Below are 21,299 nucleotides of genomic sequence, written 5' to 3'. Positions count from 1 at the left end.
TAGACTACATAAATATTTCATTACAGTTATTATTTATAGTGTTTACAATGTTCTTGTTACGAGCTAAACATTTCTAGTGTATTTCAGACAGTTTAATTTGTTTTTTTTTTGTTGAAACTGTTATGCCAATGTTTTTACAATGTAGATTATACTGACATATCATTCGATTTATGGGACCATGTTTTGCATAATTAGTTCTCCATTGATTTTCTGAAAAAAGTTTCCTCGTTCTAAGATGCCATGGAGGTGCATAGCATTGAATAGCATTGCAAATTTGCGGCGTTGTTTTAGTGTTTGCAGATTAATGAGCATTCAACGTGCTTCATACGATGGCAGAGGAAATGCAGTCCAATTCAAGTTGCGAAGCGCGTGAAGAAGGAAATGTTTTTGGACTACAATAGGTCTAACATATGTAATTTACAATAGTTTACAATAGTGTACGGGTCTTGAAAATTGTGGCTGAACCGCTTAGCGAAGCCCAGCATACTATTTGCTTTACTTATGATGGAGTTATAGTATCATAATAAGGCCGTTACAAATTTTATTTTCATTTTATGTCACCCCCCCCTTCAAAAATCTTGAATATTGGAAGGGGAAGAAAAAAAAAGCTCATACCGTTATATTCATTTTATTTGTTTTCAGACAGCATTAATGCTTAATTTAGCAATGAACAAGTCCAGTGACAGAGAGAGTGTCGTCAAAAGGCAAGCGAAAAAGATAATAATAATAATAAAGTGTTATTTTTCAACATTTATTTGAATGCAAGTTACAAACGTCATAACTTGCACACAAACTTTTATCAAAGATATTTTTTTTTTCGTCTCGGTGTTATTTATTTTTTACCACCCCCGTTGCTAAGTTTGATAACTTTGGACATAAAAAGAATTCGAAATTTGTATCAGCCTAAGTATTTTTCGAAGTCCACGGTCAAGAAAAATACAATCATTCTTCTATAGAAATCAATGAAACCGTTATCGATGCAACTTCGTGCTGCTTCGTATCCGTTTCTCCCTCCCAGACCAAGACTATGCTAGAAAAGTTAATAATTAAATTCTCATAATGCACGAAAATCGAATTACCCGTACCCGACCCGTACCCGACGAGTTGAGAATTTTTCAAACCCGTACCCGACCTGAACCCGAAGCCTTGGTTTTTAAATTACCCGTACCCGACCCGAACCCGAAAAATATTTTTTGGCGTTACCCGAAACCCGACCCGATCCCGTCGGGTACGGGTCGGGTACGGGTATCGGGTAAAAATACCCGTACCCGACCATCTCTAATCTTGACCACATAGAATAGTCGGTTGAAAACCACCGATCAAATCTATTCATGCTACCCCTAAAATAGTAAAAATTACCATGTTTTTTTTCTGTGTGTATGAAATGTGTTATGAAAGTTTTTGATACAATTTTCATTGAGAATTAGAACTTACCTATTCTAATTGATGGATTTACGAAGAGGTTTTGGTACCGCAGAAAAAGCAAACTTTTCTTTTAAATAGTTATGTTGGGAAAACCATCATGTGTGAATCTTTGCCCCGCATAACTCCTACATGCGAAAACTACGAAAACCGTTTTGTGGCTCTAACCGACCTGTTCAAGGCAAGATTAAGCTTCAAAGTATATTGACGGCGCCGTTGGAACGTGTGTTGCATACGTGCAACACATTTCCGATATTAGTTTGCCAAGTTCCTAATGTGTGTCGGTATGAAGCAGAGTTGAATAAGTTAGCGTACGAATACGCTAACAGTTAGCAAGAATTTTTCAGTAACTTTAAGTCGTCAATTCACGCAAAAAAATTACGTTATTGATAGCACTTTTTTGCAATTTAGTAAAGTATAGGGTATTACACTGAAGCACCGCTATATTTCACAGCTGCTAAAATTTTTGCTTATGTCATAGGGTCACCGGTCCGCCCGTGTCGCATATTTACATGTTGCTTTACAGCAGCTGAAGTCACTCGCGATGTTCGTAAATCTTGATATAACGTTTTTCAACATTTACTCCACGATTCACCCATAAATAGTCGTTTTTTTTGCTGTGGCAATGCCTAACAGCATGCATGCGGCTTTTCCTGAGTCAGCATACATAATAGAGGGGGCGCAAAATTTTAATTTACGCGCTATACACAGGGAGGCTATTCGATTACACAGTTTCCGCAGCATATTAGTAACACCTACGTTACTCACGAATCATTAGAAGCTCTTCACTTTTCTGAAAATGTTGTATATTGGTAAGCATACTCTCCTGAAGCACCGTACAGCTAATATTTGCAGGCTTCACATTTTCACCTGGATGAATCGAATTACGGACCGTACCCAATTAGTAACATCAAGCACCAACAACGTTGCTAGCTACACATTCCACTTACGACGATTTGTGATGATTTCTGCGTGCCTGAATCATTGAATCCATTGTGGAGAAATGAGGCGTTTGGATGTTCTTTATTTATGTATGAACACCAGAGATCCAACAGAGAACAACTTATTCGGTAGTTGCGCAACCGAAACCTACTAACTTACAACTTTATAGGCCGTTATTCAGTCAAATTGTTTGTTGGTAAGGTTAACTATGAAAACATCTGACAACTCATTTTCAGCAATTAACGAAATTTCAAAGCTGACTGTAGGCGTACAATTTCATACAAAAACGGACAACCTGCCATACAAATGAAACACAAATTTCTGCATAACACGAGAACTAATGAAGCAAATGCCGCCAAGTTTGATATGTGAGGGTTTTGGGTACGAGAAATTTTTTTATGATAGTTTGACAAACCTCACTCCTTTGAATGGGCGCCTTCCGTACAACTAAAACACAAATTTTGGAATTCCTCAGTAATTGTCAAAGGAAATGGAACCAAAATTTGAAAGTGTTGATTTTATGGTGCAAGAAAAGTTTCTAAGATGTATTAACACCTATCCCTTTTCTGAAAGTGGGATTGGGAGGAATCAACAATACATAATCCCGTTTCCGGAAAAACGCATATTAGATGGTATATGATCGTTTTGGGCTGTTCCCGAAAACCAAAGTCCAAAATTTTGGTCTTAAATAATATTTGGAGTTGATTCAGAGACCGCAATCTGAATATTATCCCAATTCTGGGAATACTCATATTGGATGATATTTAGCCCCTTTGGGCTGCATTCCAGAAATCGAAAGTCACCATCTTGGATTTCTAATGGCCTCAGCAGTCGATTTTCAGTCTTAAGGTGTCATTCCAGGGAGAACTGCATACCACAACGGGTAGGCGCGTGGCGATAGCCGAGCTCCCGGACCACCAGCGGGGAATTGCCTAGGGGTGGTGAGGGCCGAAAAGTGTGCGGTCGATTCCTCGCAAAAGCCACAAGTACCCGGAAGCATCTCTAACGGGGCGATTAGTGCCGCCCCTATTTACCAAAATGAACTTACTCGCCCATTGGGGCCGACGCCAGTAAGACCCCAATTATGGCAACTGGTAGCGTAACAAAAAAACCTGAGTCGAACCTCGTTATGGTGCCACGTCTCTGGGTAGGCACCGGCATCGAGCTCTCCTGGTGAATTGGTGTGAAAATGGCTTGGAACGGCGAGGTGGTGCTCGGTGCAGGGGTTACCGTTCCGTGAACCTTGCAGGCCTTTCAGTACGTTTCTAGCCCATTGCCTGGTGGGATCAGATGGTTGTTCTTGATATATGCCGTTCTGGGGCGTCGTAGTTCATCATAAGATGCTATGGGGGCCTACCACAGCCATGGCCTCACTGCATTGACATAGACCATCATCCCAGTCCGCACAAATGGCATGTTGGTGACCTTTAAAAGAAAATTCATATTCGTACGAAGAATATTTTTTGTAAATGGTCAGGAATGCTAAATAAGCGTCGAAAAGGCGGGGCTTAGAGCCTTATACAAACTTTTGTTAATTGTCACAAAGTGGTTTGTTAGAATGTTCTGCTTTTTCGTATTGCCTACTTGGTGATGTTTATAGGATAAACCAGAAACGTTTTCTTTGTTTGAAATTGTCATCGGGAGTCGCATTTTCATCAACACATTCATGAATATTATTCGTGACAAAGTTCTAGAATAAAATATTTCTTTCGTGACCAACTCCCATTGCAATTTTAGATTCTTTTCATTTCGATGTTGGAAATTAGAAAGGACTGAATGTGTACATATAAATTGATAACACACAAGAAGTTGGAATTGCGATAAATGCCAAATGTTTTTTTCAAATACAATTCCACTTTTATGGTGAAAGCATATCGCCTACCCCTAAAAATTTTCATGCACCTTAAGTACAATTAGGTTTTAAATAATATTCCGAAAATTTCAAATATTTCAGAAACAGAAAAATATTACATTTATTCCTCTTTTCAACGATATGTCTGTTCTAATGCAATCTCTGTTATAATATCGTTGCAAAATATATGAAAATTTACGAGGAAAATGTATAAATCATATTATGCTATAATTTTATTATATATATTTTCACAGTTTTTAGTATTTATCACCTTCATCTTGATGAACCAAAAAAACTATAGGAGTTGGTGACGAATTAAAAGCTTGATGCTTACTTTTTATCAACTTAAACCAAAAGAGATGATCACCAAAATTATTACTGTGATAATGCTAATAACTTATAAGTTTTTTAAAGGTCACATATTCTTTTAAACGAAACTGTTGATGGATAATTCCTCACGAAAGTCACAATAACTAACCAGAAAAATTATTTCTATGGACCTAATTTCGTTTGTTATTCAAATTATCACCGTAACTACTTAATGGAAAAATAGAAATTCGGTCTGTGATTCTATAGAGAAAAACTAATAAATTTTAATTCATTAGTCACAGAGACAAAAATTAGAAACATTTGATTCTCAAATTGAAACTTCAGTGACTTTTTTGAGAAAATTCACACAAGTTTTTCTATAAAAAGTAATAGTTACTCAATTACAAAAACTGTTGTCCCATTTTTTTTTTCTAAAACGTTTGGGGGACAATTTTGAGGCCAAATTCTTATTTCATTTGTGACTCTCGTGCGGATTGGGATGGAATTACATAGGCGACTACTTCATCGTAGACAATGGTAGCAGCTGGAAGAGGAACCCATTGAACCAAACATGAGCAACAGTAAAAAAACAACGACGAGTGTAGAGGGGTTAGTTACCTACACTTTTGCGCAGGGGGCATCTAGTGGTCTCCACACAAAAACATAGACGGATGTAGCGGAAACCAGAGCACACTGTTTCCAAAGCTGCAAAAACGTGATCGAAATTATTTTGACCCAGAAAATAGTTTTGAGAGCCACGGTGTCTTTAGCAAAGTTGTTCCATTAATTATTCTCTATAACATGGAAGTTGCAATTTTGTGATTAATCCACTAAACAGTAAGAAACGAATTTTGTTTTTCTCATTTCGGAAGATAAACATCCACTTTGTTCGGCGAAGTTATAGCACTTTTTAAAAGAAACAACATTGTTGAAGACACCATACTTTTAATTACCTATTCAAATGGTTTTATATAGATCAACCCTAAAATCAGTTGTTTTCAACTTAACTTTTCATAGTGATTTTCTACAATTTTTTCATGTTCTACAATATTGTTCACTATAACGAAACAAACCATTTCAAACAAAGTTTATTTTCATCTTACATATTTCCTTGGCTATTGAAAATTTTAAATAATAATTAAATAATGCACTAATTTATACTTATTACGTTATACTGAAAAAAAAATTGAATTTGGAGCCGCAGTGTCCTCAGCAAAGTTGTTTTGTTAATTAGTCTCGTTTTTATGAAAGCTAGAACTTTGTGATTAAACTACCTGGGAGTGAGAAACAAATTTTATTTTTCTCAGTTTTGCGTATAAAAATCCACTTTGCTGGGGAAAGTTGTCTCACACAAGAAACAACTATGTCGAAGACACCGTATTTCTATTTGATAATTTAAATGAACAGTGGTTTTTTTGAGAATGCCCCTTAAAATCATTTTTCAAATATAACTTTTTATTGTGATTTTTTGAAATTTTCTAATGTTCTACAATGTTGTTTACTATAATAAAAACATAAGTTCATCGTTTATTTTTATCTCTAATATTTATTTAGTTACTTACAATTTTTATTATAATAATGCACTTATTTACTTGCCAATATATACACAGGAGACAGCGAGAGACAACTGCTTGGATTGAGTGATGTTCTATTCTTGTTTTAATATAGAAATGTTTTTTTTTCAGATATTTGCAGGTTCATTTCATCATTTTTTTTGGTCAAAATAATTCAGATCACGTTTTTGCAGCTTGGAAACAGTGTGCGGAGGTGAAAAGGCTATTATACCTATTTCCACACCGGATATATCGGTCGAGGTCACTTGCTAGTCAAGAGTGCTGTCCGAATAACTCGATGCCAGAATCGAGTTTCTGGCGAACGGACGGAGCAACGCCGGTGACCTCAAGCAGAACGTCCGCCTGGTGCATCGGTTGTCACGGTGATTTTTTTTGTTCAAACAACATTTATTTGACACGGCATTATCACGACGAAATTGCAAACCAAAACTTTAGGTTGAATTAGTTGAGGCGGATGTTCCGTAACAATAATCGCTCCGCTTGAACTGTATTTTTGGTAATGCGCTAGGTGAAACTGTGTTGAAGCAACAAATGGCCGATTTCGAGCCACCACTTCAAATTTCCAAAGGCACAAGTCTGGTTGATAATTATTGCGTCACCAGTGAATACGCAAAGTAATGGCCGACTTTGCTATCTTTCTTACACTCTTACCACTCCTTTCTCAAATCCTGATCATTTTTGATGACCTTCCTTGTTTACCGAAGGTTGCCCTTCTGAATCACCCAGAATTTATCTTTTGGGCGAAATTCTGGCGAGTTGGGTTAATTTAGTTACTAAAACAGCTAAAACAGAGCGTCACCTTCGTGAAATAGGAGAGCGGGCAGCAGGCACTTCTGGAGATATTCTTCTTCATGTACTGACCGTTGATCGCGCCAGTCGGTATGTACGTTTTGCTAAATTTGCAGCCCTTACAGATTGTGATCAATATGAAGTACTTCCTGGCAATTTCGTCGAACTTCTCCTTCCGGAACGTCTTTTGAACAGGCGGGACAGACCAGGAAGTAGCACGAGGAACTCGTAACTAGAGTGGAGACGAATGATGGGAGCGGGACTTTGGGAGACCAAGAAACGGGTGTTTGTGCTACTCCCGTGGGAAAGCACACCAACTGGTTCAAGAAAGTGTCAAGAATGTGCAACGGGCCAAGATGGCGAAATGGCCAAACGACCAAGGAATATCAGGAAGGCACGGAGCATGTCCTCATTCGTACGGCGAGCAGGTCGATATACTACAGAAGTCTTGAAGAAAATAAGGGGCGAAACCCAGCTCAAGGATGTCGCCCATCTAGGGACGGCTGCACTGGCGAGATGATACTTGAGCCTCGGAAGGAAGCCAAGAACCAGGAAGCTACCTACAAGACGGCGGCTGAGTAGGTTTTAAGAGCATAGAACGAAATCATCGAGGGGTGCGAGGTTGCATAAGCCCTCAAGGCGAAGTGCGGGTCGAAAGTGACCACTGAGTCAATCCACCACCGAAAGGATAACCCCTGGACTCCTACCGTATCCCTCACGGAAACGGTAACTGTGTCGCGGATAAGTCCAGTATGGCGGCCATATGGACGACAAACAGGTTCCCGGTTCAGGAGGTTGTGTCAACCTCGAAAGAAGGATACACTGTTGTCAAGTTGAACGAGGTGTTCTACTGCAGTTGCTACGCTCCGCCACGTTGGTGTATCGAAAGGTTCGCTCAGATGGTCGACCTTGAAACCATTGAGCTGACGGATTTAACGTCGCTGGTGGAAGCGGGTGACATCATTGCTGTGTTGTTAAGTGAGGAAGTCGCTGTACGAACCAGAGGGGTTAGATCTTGTTGGAAGCTCTACCTAGACCTGGCCATCGTTGAACCAAATGTACATTTAGCAGAAATGATGCGGAGTCGATCATATACGTGACGTTCTCCAGCCCAGGACTGATCACGAACTGGCGGGTAGACAACGGCTACACCAATAGCGACCACCAGTTGGTTCGCTATAGTGGAGATCACAACGTGAGCTGCAAGTGACGGGTAGAGTCGATACTTCAACCGTCCGTGGGTAGAAGACATCACATTTCGATGCCGAGGTATTTGAATTTGGACATTTGGTACTCGAGGCAATAACAGGATAGCTCAGAGGGAGCAGTTGGCTCTGCCCGAGTGCTGACCAATTAGTTGCCACACTATGTGTGACGCCACCATGCCTGGAACCAGCCAACTCAGGAATGGAAAGCCACCAGGTTACGCGGTAGCGAACCTCCGCGCTCCAGCGATGCTGGAGTGTATCATCGAGGGACTTTCAGCGCCACGAGCCGAATCCTCCGGTTGTCCAGTCTCACTTCAGACGTTCCAGTATCTCAGATACAGACCAGGGCTATCGAGGTTGAGGAGGAGGCAAGTGATACGAGTGGGGAATTCATTGTGATCGTCATCTTCTGAAAGGTGAGCAAGGTACCCGGGCTGGATGGATTCTCGAACCTGACCATTAAGACGGCTGTTCCGGGTAGTCATGCAGAAGTGCCAGAACGACTAATTGTTTCCGGAGAGGTGGAAGCGACAGAAACTTATTAGTGTCTTATTACCGAAGGCTGGGAAACCGTCAGGCGACCCATGGGCATACAGACCCATCTGTATATGATTATTATCAACAGACTGGTGAAGTGCACAGAGGGTGTAAACGGTCTGGTAAGTGACCAGTCTGACTTCCGGAAAGGTAGGTCCACGCTGGATGCTTTTCTCTTCGTCACCAAGACGGCCGAGCCAGAATACGGCGCTAAAGAAGGGGCATTCGCTATTGCGTAAAGATCACTCTTGACGTGAAGAATGCGTTCAATAGCGCCAATTCATAGCGCTCGCGCTTAGGAGCAAGCATTTTCCTGTGTTATTGTACAAGATTTTGGGAAATTACTTCCAAAATCGACTACTAGTTTACAACACGGAGGAGGTTCAGAAGTGCGTCTCAATCACCGCAGGAGTACCGCCTGGGCCCGGCGTTGCATAATGTCATGTGCGACGCAGTGTTGAAGCTTGAGTTTCCTGTAGTGGTTGTGATCGTCGGTTTTGCGGACGACATAACGCTGGAAATCTACGGCGAGTTGATCGGAGAGGCCGAGCACTGCATGCGCAAGGTCGAAGACCGAATGCACTTCAGGAAACTGGAGTTAATGTGCCATAAGATGGAGGTCACGGTTGTGAATAACCGTTAACCTGAGCAACAGGTAGTGGTTAGAGTCGGAACATTACCTAAAGGCGAACTTCAAAACTCTTGGGGGTTATGGTTTTTTTTCACACAACATTTTTTTGACACGGCACAATACAAATTATTGTTTGGGGGTTATGGTTGACAACAAGCTTACGTTTAAGACCCGCGTCTACTATGTCTGTAAGAGAGACTCAACGGCTATTGCAGCATTATCTCGAATGATGTCGAGTAGCTCAGAAATGTACGGTAGCAAGCGGAAACTTCTTGTCTTTTCTGGCCAGCGTAGTCCAAAGCGCTAGGTAATAATAGTTATTGTGATTGAATGTGTACCTATAGATTCATGTTCCTGAGGGATGCCTATCAGCATCGCCATTAAGGAGGATTAAGAGTGCCTCGATCAACGTGACACAAGGGGCATACGAGGTACCAGAAGGTCATTCTCGATGATCAGATGGCAGCGGGAATGGTCCAATTCCGCGCAGGGAAGATGGAGGCACCGACTTATCCCGGAGATAGTCAGATCGGTTGGGAGGTGCTATTGGGAAGATAACATCTACCAAGCACAGATTCTGTCAGGCGATGTCATAGCAATGTCAGGCTGTTTCAGGCAATATCTATACAGTTTCGGGAACACGGGGTCCCCCATGTGTGCAAGCCTTCATCGTATGCCCTCGCTTTGCGCGTGCGAGGAGCGACATGGTGGTAGTGGGCGGGCCAGACACTACTCAGGACAACTTAGTTCGGAAGATATGCGAAAACCCTGACATCTGGAGTGCGGTTTGTGCTCCGCCTCTCAGGAAGTTCTGATGTTACAACGTGTGTGGTGGGTCAACCACAAACACGCCAGTGCATACTGTTTCCAAAGCTGCAAAACATGATCGAAATTCAAACTCAAAAGAATTGATTTCAGAGCCACAGTGTCTTTAGTGTTGTTGCATTAATTATTCTCTAAGCTATAGGTGTTGCAATTTTGTTATTAATCCACTTAACAGTGAGAAACGAATTTTTCTTTTCTCATTTTGGAAGAAACAACTTTGTTGTAGGCATTATACTTCTATTTACCTATTTAAATGGACTTTTCTGGAGTTTTTTTAAATCATCCCAAAAAATCGATTGTTTTCATTTAAATTTTTTATAGTGATTCTCTACAATTTTTTAATGGTCTACAATATTGTTTGCTATGATAAAACAAACAATTTTTTCAAAAAAAGTTTATTTTCATCTCACGTAGGGTAGTTTGGGGTAATTTGGACCCCTGGACAGGTGCTTTATCTTGAAAAGTATTACTTTTTTGGGTTCCATGTACTACTCTATCCATTCCTTGAACTACTAAACCCTAACTAACATGAAAATTTCATGGTTTGCTGTGACAGGTGCACCGCAGTGCCAATGTAAACAAAGGAAACATCAAAAGTTGATGTTGCTGTAAGTTTGACGCTCGTGTATCCAAGGTTTTTTGAGAACTTCTTCAATGATTTCAGTCTAATCAGCTTTGCAGTCGCGTTTGTCTAGTAAAAGACTACTTTTTAATGAAATATAGCGATAAGTTTGATCGAAAATAGTGGAAGAAATTGAGTTTTTAGAAAGGCGTCCTGTTTGGGGTAAAATGGACAGTTTTTTTGGGGTGATATCGTCAGGTGAGTTTGAAGTAAATTCTTTTGTCGGACTGATGCCGCGGGCACACAAAAACGGACGAACAAAAGGGTGAACTGTAAATAGTATTGCAGGCAATCCGGGATGATTTATCTGTACACAAAGTGTTTTTAATATCCCGCACAGTGGCGGGTTTCTGAACAAAAGTTGGAAAAAACCTAAAACTTTTTCTAAAATAATTGAAAATGACGTATAATGCCAATTTATGGGCGCTGAACTCATTTCTGATGTCAGAAAATGTTATTCACCTAAAATGCCGTTAAACCTTTCTTATTATCACATTTATTTTTTCTGTTCAGATCATGCTCAACATTGGTATACTTGTTCTTTATCGAAAAACTTTATACCCGTTTTTTTTTTGTTTGGTCCTTATTGTGATCTTCTTCAATTAGGGTTGCTAAAAATCGGCAATCATTTTTCAAAAAAATTTTAAACCGTTTGACCGATTAAAAGATTTCATGGAAAATTTAAGGTATTTGATAGGCCTTTTAAGGAAAAATAAGAAATCGTACGTCAAAGTACATTCGTTATATGTTTTCCCATTTCGCGGATTTTGGATTAACGGATTTGGAACGACGATATGCAAACCAGGACCCAAAAAGTACGGTTGATTTTCCATAGGCTGTTGATTACCCGATCATTCCGAATCGTTTCACAAGATTGTACGGTACACATGAGTTCTGAAATACATGATGTTTGGCTTTCAGGCAAACTTGATTTAGAAACTGGTTATTTTTGGTAAACATTGGAAAATGAAAAAAAATAGTATAAGGGGCCATCCACATACCACGTGTACAAATTTTAAACGATTTTCACAATTGTTTTGTTAACTATTCTTCATTCTATGAAAGTTGATATTTTGTGATTAATCTACCTAGAAGTGAGAAACGAGTTTTATTTTTCTCATTTTTGCATATAAAAATCCACTTTGCTGAGTAAAGTTTTAGCACATTCAATAAGAAACAACTTTGTCGAGGACAGCATACTTCTATATACCAATTTTAATGAACTACTGTGAAGTTTCCTTTAGAGTGTCCCCATAAATATTTTTTAATATAACTTTTTATTGTGACTTTCTAAAATTTTGCTATGTTCTAAAATGTTGTTCACTGTAATAAAACATACGAGCTCACCGAAGATAGTTAATTTTCATCTCTTAAGTTTATTTAGTTTTTGAAGATTTTTAATAACATAACGCACTAATTTACTTACAGATATATGCACAGGACACAGCGAGAGACAAATGTCTATATCTGGATTTAATAGTATTTTACTCATATTTTATTGTAGAAATGGTTTAGTCTGCAGATATTTGCAGATTTAAAAGATTTCTGTTAGTATATTAATGCATTGTTTCAATAAAAAATCGTCAATAATCAAAGAAATATGAGAGATGAAAATAAATTTTCTTTGATGGAATTATTTGTTTCATCAAAGTAAACAACATTGTAGAACATTGACAAATTGTAGAAAATCACTACTGAATGTTATATTGAAAAATGGATTTTTAGTGCCAACCGTTAGAAAACTCCACCAAAGATTATTCAAATAAGCAGATAGAAGGGTAGTGTCTTTGATAAAGTTGTATTTTTATAAAATGTGCTACAACTTGGCAGATTTTATATGCAAAAATGAAAAAAGTAAAATTCACTTCTCACTGTTTAGTGGATTAATAACAAAATTGAAACTTCTATAAAATGGAAAATAATTAATGGATCAACATTGCTGAAGGCACAACGGCTCTAGATTCAAATTTTCAACGTCCAAAATAATTTACATCGCGTTTTTGCAGCTTGGAAACAGTGTGCAGTTGTAGCTGTCAGTTTGCACGTGATTAACTATAAGTATAGGAGTAACGAGCAACTTCTCCACGTTAAACTTAACCGTTCATGGCAACTTCCCGATGTTATAAAGCTGCCCCTTTCCAAATCAAGAGATTCGGGGCATATTTTTTAGCACATCCATCCACATCGAATTAACTACATACTTTCATTGATTCGCCGATTTTAATACATGATCACGCTGGATTTTTAATGTGGGTTCCAAAATCAAATTTCTTCTGTCGGTTTCCATCCTGAAAAATAATGCAGGTCACCGCGAAGTTCTTATCTTTGAAAGATACGAGTTTGGAAAAAAAATAAAAATCTCTCATTTTGTATGTATTCTTTAACTTTCGTGAAAAATGAAACGCCTTTAAGTTTGACATTGAAACTAAAGCACAGCGGCAAGGCAAGTTTAAGCCATTCTAAGCTAATTGTTAAATATTTCCAACCAAGCGGCACCTGATTGCCTGGTATTAACAGGTAAACTGATAATGTCTACAAAAGCAAAATGACTTCGCCGTTGATGGAGTGTTAATCTCCATACTAAAGAATTATATAAAGTCGTAAAGTACAGGATAAACTAAATGATACCTGAGCGGAATAAGCTTTACTGGGATTAAACATTGAGAATGAATGAATCTAAATCTACTCTTACTTTGCTGGTTCATTTTATCTATCTCTTTATTTCTGTCACCGTCAGCGCGATCTTTATTTCGAAATAATTGATAATAATAATAATAATAAACAGTAGGTAATTAGCTGCAACACAGGTAACCCTTATTAATTTTTTTTTTACGGCATAGCATTCCATTCCATTATCCCATGGTTTTCGTTGGCGTGATGTCACGGTCCAACCACTAGAAGTTGAACGCTGGGAGAGCAGTGTTTCTGCTTTTGGTGATGGTGATGTGGTTGTTCTTGGTAGTGTTGCGTCGTGTCTGAATTAATCGATTTCCCAACAAGCTGTTCCTGTTTGTGAAGTCTTCTCGAGCCTTGATCTATCCTACAAATCGATTATATCTATTTTTCCAATATCAAACGATGTCTAGTCTAAGTCCATTCTTCTCCCGCCCCGTCTGCTTCCTGAATATCAGTAGGAGCACGTTTGGTCCCCGATTTTGGATCTCGGTTACGCTATGTACACCACACGGTTGAGGACATCCCAGCAGGAGTAACCACCAGCTGAACCACTTGGAATGCTGCAGGTTACGGCATCGTTGTTGATAAAAATAGAATCCGAAAGAATATTGGCTCCGTACAAATATTTTATTATTGAGCCGTGTCAAATAAATTCACTGTTTAAGAATGCAATATGATTTCAATGCTTAAAGTGAGACAGCTTTAAACGAAAGTTTGTTACGACGTCGCTATCAGAATTGAAATCCACTATCAAATTGATTTCACATATAATTTGATTTTAGATATGTAGTCGTTTGATACGTGGATTGACAGAGATATGCACGTATTTATTAAAGAGTTATAATATTTCTCTCACTGTGTCACAAGAATTTGCGAGCAGATGGGCAGGATGGAGATAAGGAAAGCACCGGGGACAGGCCGAAGACCTCGGGCTAGGGGATGAGCGTGGACGGGCGCGAACGAAACAGGAACTCCGCAGCGTGTAGGCAGAGGGTTGGAAGGATTGCGTTACTTTTTTATGAATGTAGAGCTGAGTGAGGTACAGTCCTATTTGGGACTAGGAGTCTACTTCAGCACATAAGCGGGCTTAGCAGCCTGCGAGAAGGTTGAAAAGGATTACAGAACATGGGACGGTTCGCGAACCGTTTGATGCTGTGTGCCTGACGACAGATAGTGATAGATTAATCTCTCAATTTCACTCGTTTTTTCTTAAAACCCTAGACCCCTAGTTAACAAAACATGATAGTAATCAGAAGCGTCCTTCTCGTTAACATTCAGTGAGCTGTATGTGTGGAAAACCAAATCAATTCGAAAAAAATGGATTATATGGCAAAAATTGCGATAGAAGCCTAGGATGCACTGTGTTGCCAACTGTGTGGATTTATCTGGAAACGTACAGATTGCAACCTATCAGAAATTAAAAAACATATTCAAACTCTTGGTTGCGTTGTTGAATCATGATTTTTTTTTTGATTTTTTGCTGAATTTTCAGTAAAATTATATTAAACCATGATATCTCGAAAATATGCCCGAGAATCTTTCTTACCTGTACAAAAGTTTTATTGGCGATCGGGCTAGTACTTCAGAACTAGTATTAACAGAGCCAATGCAGTCAGATTTTACAAAAAACAATGAACACATATCGTTGAAGCTGTTTTTTTTTCTTTATTGCCTGAAATTTTGAAAGATGTGTTTTTTGTAGTTTCATGTAAAACTACAATTGCTATGTATTTATTGCATGGAATACACAGTTCAGTGCTCTGATACTTTATTCAATCGATAATCAGTCTTCAGCAAAGTTTCTCGGTGTGATAATAGCTCCAATTTGACGTTTAGATTAGTTCGCGATTTGGTTGCAGAGATGGCACTTTGACAGCAACTTTTAATTTCTACACGCTAGAGCTTTGCAGTTTTCGTTGCAGTAACTTTGTAGAAAACACAAAATTTCTGTCTCTTCAAGTTTTAGAAATATACAAGTTTTTGCTGAATTTGTCTGAATTTCATGTTTTTGTAATAATATTGTGATTCAAAACATTAAACTCACCAAAGAATACCGACTGGTACCGGCTGGGATACGAGCAACCAAGGGAAGATCGGTGAACCGGTGGGAACTTGGCCATATGCTGACATGGAAGATGGAGCAGCTCTCCTAGAAGGGCAGCTTGTCCGAGTAGCTGTTCCCCATGTTAGGGGCGGCTCAAACAACGTCTGATCCGGAGCGGACGGCTGAATTATGAAATGCGGCGTCTCGCCAGCTACATCCAAGACGGCAGTCCCGTCGTGAGACTCGACATCCCTAGTAAGGCAGCATGTCGGAACATTAATATACTACGAGCAATCAAGAATTGAATACGGACCGGAACAAATGACAACGACCTAGGCGACGAAGTAAGGACAACGATTGGAAGCTCGGTATATGGAACTGTAGATCGCTGAACGCCCCGGGTGGCGACCGGATTCTGCTGGCTCAGCAAGAACCCCGCCACTTCGACAACGTTGCGCTCCAGGAGCTTTGCCGGAAAGGAGAGAAGGTACGGAGGATTTGTGGCCGCAGGGCACAGTACTACCAGAGCGGCGGCACAACCAATGAGCTGGGTACCGGCTTTATAGTGTTGAGCAGGATGCAGAATCGTGTGATCAAGCGGCAGGCGATCAGCGACAGGTTGTGTTTGTTGAGAATAAAAGGCCGGTTCTACAACTACACTATCCTCAATGTGCATTGCCCTCACGAAGGAAGACCCGATGTAGAGAAAGAAGAGTTCTACGCACAGCTGGAGAAACTCTACGATAGCTGCTCGCGTAGAGACATCAAGATCGTCATCGGGGACATGGACGCGCAGATCGGTAGGGAAGAAATGTACAAGCCGGTGAACGGCCCGCATAGCCTGCACACCGTGACGAACGACAACGGCCAGCGATGCGTCAACTTCGCAGCTTCCCGAGGACTGGCAGTCCGAAGTACCTTCTTTCCCCGTAGGACATCCACAAAACCACCTGGAGATAACCTGACCAACGTACAGCAAATTAAATTGACCATGTTCTCATCGACGGCCGATTCTTCTCAGACATTACAAACGTACGTACCTATCGCGGTGCGGATATTGGCTCGGGCATCATTGCGCTCAAAACTGTCGACCGTATACCACGCGCGACACCGTCGAACCTTGCGGCTCAATTTTTAGCAGCTCCGGAACTCCCAGGCTGCGGAGGAATATGCGCAACAGCTCGAAGCTGTGCTACCCACGGCGGAGGGGCTGGGCGCATTACCTCTCAAAGACGGCTGGCATTCGCACAGCTATCGAGGAGACCACAACGGCGACACTAGGAGTGGAAGCACCGAGTGGCAGAAACGACTGGTATGACGGGGAGTGTGAGGCAGCGGTAAATTAGAAGAACCGGACCTGGGCGATATACCTCGGCAGGTCAACGAGAGATTACCCCCCAATTACAAACGGGGACGGAACGACATGACCACGATTCTCTGACGAAAGAAGCGCCAGCAAGAGGATCGTGAACATGAGGAGCTGGAGCAGCTGTACCGTACCAGTGAAACGCGGAAGTTCCATGAGAAGGTAAAGCAGTCCCGCAGAGGCTATGTGCCACAAGCCGACATGTGCAACGACGCGGATGGGAACCTTCTCACGGATGCCAGCGAGGTGGTCGACAGGTGGAAGGAGAACTTCGATGGACACCTGAATAGCGAATCAGTGAACAGAAGCGGAGCAGGAACTGACCTAGGAGCACCAGCAGCGGATGACCGAGTACCAGCCCCCGATATTCATGAAGTTCTTTGTGAGATCGGCAAGCTGAAAAACAACAAAGCCGCAGACAAAAACGGACTGCCGAGCGAGCTCTTGATACATGGATGGGAGGCGCTTGCTAGAGCGCTGCACTGTGTCATTTGCAGGATTTGGGAGGAGGAAAAACTTCCAGATGAGTGGATGGAGGGAGTCGTTTGTCCCATCTACAAGAAGGGCGACAAGCTGGAGTGCAGCAACTACCGCGGTATCTCACTTATCAATGCCGCCTCCAAAATACTCTCACATATCCTGTTCCGTCGTCTATCACCATTAACCAGGAGGTTCGTGGGTCGGTACCAAGCGGGTTTCATGGGAGCCCGTGCCACCACGGACCAGATCTTCTCAATCCTACAGATCTTACAGAAATATCGCGAGTACAACGTGCCCACACATCACATCTTTATTGATTTCACGGCGGCCTATGATACAGTCAATCGAGAACAGCTATCTGCACGACAACGGATTTCCGGATAAACTGACTCGATTGATCATGAGCTTGTGGTGGTCGACAAGTTCGTGTAATTGGGGTCACTGGTGACCGCCGACAATAACACCAGTAAAGAGATCTAGAGACGCATTCAGGCAGGAAATCGTGCCTACTTTTAACTTCGGAAGATACTTCGATAGAATCGAGTGCGACGACGCACGGAGTTGACGCTGTACAAAACCCTGATAAGACCGGTAGTCCTCTACGGGATCGAGACAACAACGCTTCCCGCGGAGAACCTCGACGCTCTTGGAGTTTTCGAGCGGAAGGTGCTGCGGACTATCTACAGTGGAGTACAGACGGACGACGGAGAATCCTATTGCACACCTGGCGAAAGTCAATAGGTTGCGGTGGGCCGGTCACGTCGTAAGGATGCCGGATGACAACCCTGTGAAATCACTTCTTTTCAGCAACCCTACCGGCACCGGAAATAGAGCGGCGCAGCGTGCATGATGGCTCGACCAGATCGAAGGAGACTTGCGGGTGATGAGACAGACGCCTGGGGAACTGACGAAACACAGCCCGAAACCGAGCATCATGGCGACAAATTCTTGATACAGCACGAGCCACCATGGCTCTCGTCTGATTGGTAAGGTAAGGTAGGTAGAGTTCAGAGCACTGGACTGTGTATTCTATGGAATTAATACATAGAAATTGTATTTTTACATGAAACCACAAAAACACATCTCTCAAAATTTCAGAAAAGAGAGATTTTTTGACGAACAATTTTTAGAAAAAATCATAGTTTGCTAATACTTGCTAACCGACGGGATATCTAATTCACAAAATTGTATATTTTTCTAATTTTGAGCAAAAAGTTGGCATCGCATTGAATTCTAATATGGCGACTCCTGGTTTCTGGAAAACACCCGAAAATTCCGAAATATGATTCAATATGGGTATTTCCGGAACCAGAATGACGCCCAGGGGATAGAAATTGTGTACAGATCGGGCTGGATTATCTAGAGTTTCGTAAAATATTTCGTTCCGGATAACCGAATTTTCCGAATAATCAAATCGAAATTTAATTATTAGTTTTTTGTTTTTTTTTCTAATCGAAAAAGTCAGTTTGTTAATAGAAAGAATATTGTGTAAAAATTATGAAGCGACTAAAAATCGATATTTTTCAAATATACACAATTTATTCATAATGAGGTGAATTAGTCGTGTCTTCTCTTTTAATGCATTGAGTTAATTGCGCATCATAAAACGCAAAATACTGCTTCGACTGCGGCATTTCCAGATAGAATCGACAAAAAAAAACATAGGTTACAAATGTGAAACAAAAACCGAAATTTAAGAAAAATGTGACTCCGGATAATCGAACCATTTTCTCCATATAATTGAGCCCCGAATAATGGAACCTCCGAAATATTGTGCCTCCAGATATTTGGGAAAAAAATTCCTGGAAATATTCTTTCATATACCAGGATTCGGGATTTCCGGGATTCAAACCTTGTAACGTAATCTGAATGCGACAGTATTAAGAGTCCAAAGATTGGTTTGTAATTTGTACATTTATCGATTGGAGCTCGCCACAGAAATCAGAACCATGGGAAGTAAAATCTTGAAGGCAGAAGTCTATTGCTATGATTCCTTTTTGCACAATACTAATGCGAACGAGAGTATATCCTACGTAGTTTCATTTTTTGTGTGTGATATTAGGTGTAACACATTAGGGGCTCACTAGCAAGTTATGTGCAATCAACATTTCAAATTTCATGCGAACACGCTTCTGAGAGCAAGGAACTGAAACGGCCCATGGCTGCCGAGGTTTTCATAGTCAGAAGCGGCGACCTTGCCGAAAGTCGGTTTCTCATTACATCGTTGAAAAATAAAGATGAAACCGTATCAGGTATTGAAGGTGTGTTTTATTGAAAAAAATGCCCTTCATGACTCCACAGATCACACAAAAGAATATTCATCAAAGCATTAGCAAAAAAAAAAAACGAATAAACGAACATTCACGAGTTCAGTATAAATTTTAAAGCTTCCTTATAACATATTCTGCCTTTTGGAATTTTACTTTTCACAGTTACACCTTTTCTTGTCGTTCGTATGGGATCCTATTGATTGTGATAGTTTTCAAATAACTGATAAGTGTTTCATACCTTTTAACAAACTTACAACAATATAATAATTCTACTCTTGGCTATCCTAACAACAAGCTCACCATGAATTTTGATCCCAATTCTGAGGACGCTTCGCTCATGTACGTTTCAATTAGCACTCAGTGTGATCCAATGGTGGTTACACAGTCATCATTTATTACACTTCACTTGTTTGATAGCACTCACTGTGTTTATTAAAACACATTTAACAGACTAATTTCAACCGACTTCCGGCTCAGTGACACTGGTTTTGCATTATTTTGAATCACTTAGCAACTGGCCGGTTGACCTTTATAGAAATTGACTACAATTGCTTAATACTTTCTTCGCTGCAGCACTTTATCATTTAATAGGCCAGAATCAACTTGATCTCCACCAGTTATTCTGATCTAGATATTAAGAGTCGCTGAAGCATTTAACAATGAATACTGATTTAGAATCATTTCACTTCTAAGCTGCTCTCGCTCGCTCTCAACACTTCACTGACCACTTCATTCATTGTTAGGCATTCACATTCGTCGTCATATGTTATCAAGCGGGACTGTTCGCAACTCGCTGCTACCCTCCAGAACCTAACGGGATCATGAAGTTAAATCCAGCAGGACTTCCACAGGCACTACTGCATGCTTGCAATCCCTTACTGTGGAGCCATGTTTTAATTTAATAATTAACCTGGCAGTTGATATTCACCACGCGACTCCGTCAACACAAACCGCTACGGAGCTATTTATTTACTGAGCGCAATGCTATCGTACCGGCATCCAAATGTTAACTAAGCTGCCACTTGTAGGACCACGCTGGCTACCGACTTCGGCAGCCAGCTGGAGTTCATCCAATTCATTCAAATTTGCGCGCTTTATTCCGCGTTCATTGTTGGGTTAATTCTCAGTTCTTGTACTCTTGCTCTTATGGAATAAAAAATACTGCTCTCATCTCTGATTCGTTTATGCTACGACGCGGTTCATTATTGTTCATGTGAATGGCGATGCCAAATGTTTGATTTGGTTTTTGTTCACATTAAGAAAAAGAGAACGGCGCAGATAAATGTTACATTTAAAAAATGTCTATCAGCGAAAACTTTTTTCAAATAATGTCGAATGCTTTAAATCAGCTTGTGAATAGGCAGAAAGGAAGTGCTGTAAACCAATGTCACAGATAAGACTATCAGCCTATAGCCCAATCACATTTTTTACTGACCAGAAAAGTCATTTCAAGAATTTAAATAATGTAAGAGGGGCGGGCTTAAAGCCAATATTAGAGTGGATATTTGTGTTGCTCATAAACTTGTTGTAGGATATCAGTCGTGTAAAGCTTCCGTATTCCAATTTAATCTAATCGATACCAAATATCTAAAATGCTTTACAAAGTTGCAAAACACAGGGTGTCATCGATGAGCTCTGGCATCCAATATTGACACCGCTCATGACAACTCAATACTGAACATAAATCGTTCGCGAATTGCCTGTTCGATGCACATTTTCTCGTCATGCTGAACTCCATGCAGTTGCAGCATT

General features: G+C 40.5%; 1 protein-coding gene across 3 annotated transcripts in view; it reads right to left on the bottom strand.

Annotated features, from left to right (window-relative positions):
* LOC129730925 (gonadotropin-releasing hormone receptor) overlaps nt 1-21,299 on the bottom strand; it is a 283,718-nt gene that overhangs the window by 213,680 nt on the left and 48,739 nt on the right. The window contains exon 1 of one of the 3 annotated variants that reach the window (XM_055690573.1): nt 19,848-20,538. The exons of the other annotated variants lie outside the window; for them this stretch is intronic. The gene's annotated coding sequence lies outside the window, so the exon portion shown is untranslated. Of the gene's footprint in view, nt 1-19,847; nt 20,539-21,299 lie in introns of those variants that run through there. 3 annotated transcript variants of the gene reach the window in all.

Source organism: Wyeomyia smithii, chromosome 3, assembly GCF_029784165.1.
Source record: "Wyeomyia smithii strain HCP4-BCI-WySm-NY-G18 chromosome 3, ASM2978416v1, whole genome shotgun sequence".
Taxonomy (NCBI): Eukaryota; Metazoa; Arthropoda; class Insecta; order Diptera; family Culicidae; genus Wyeomyia; species Wyeomyia smithii.
Note: the sequence above shows the minus strand (reverse complement) of the source record. Positions and strands in the feature narration are given on the sequence as shown.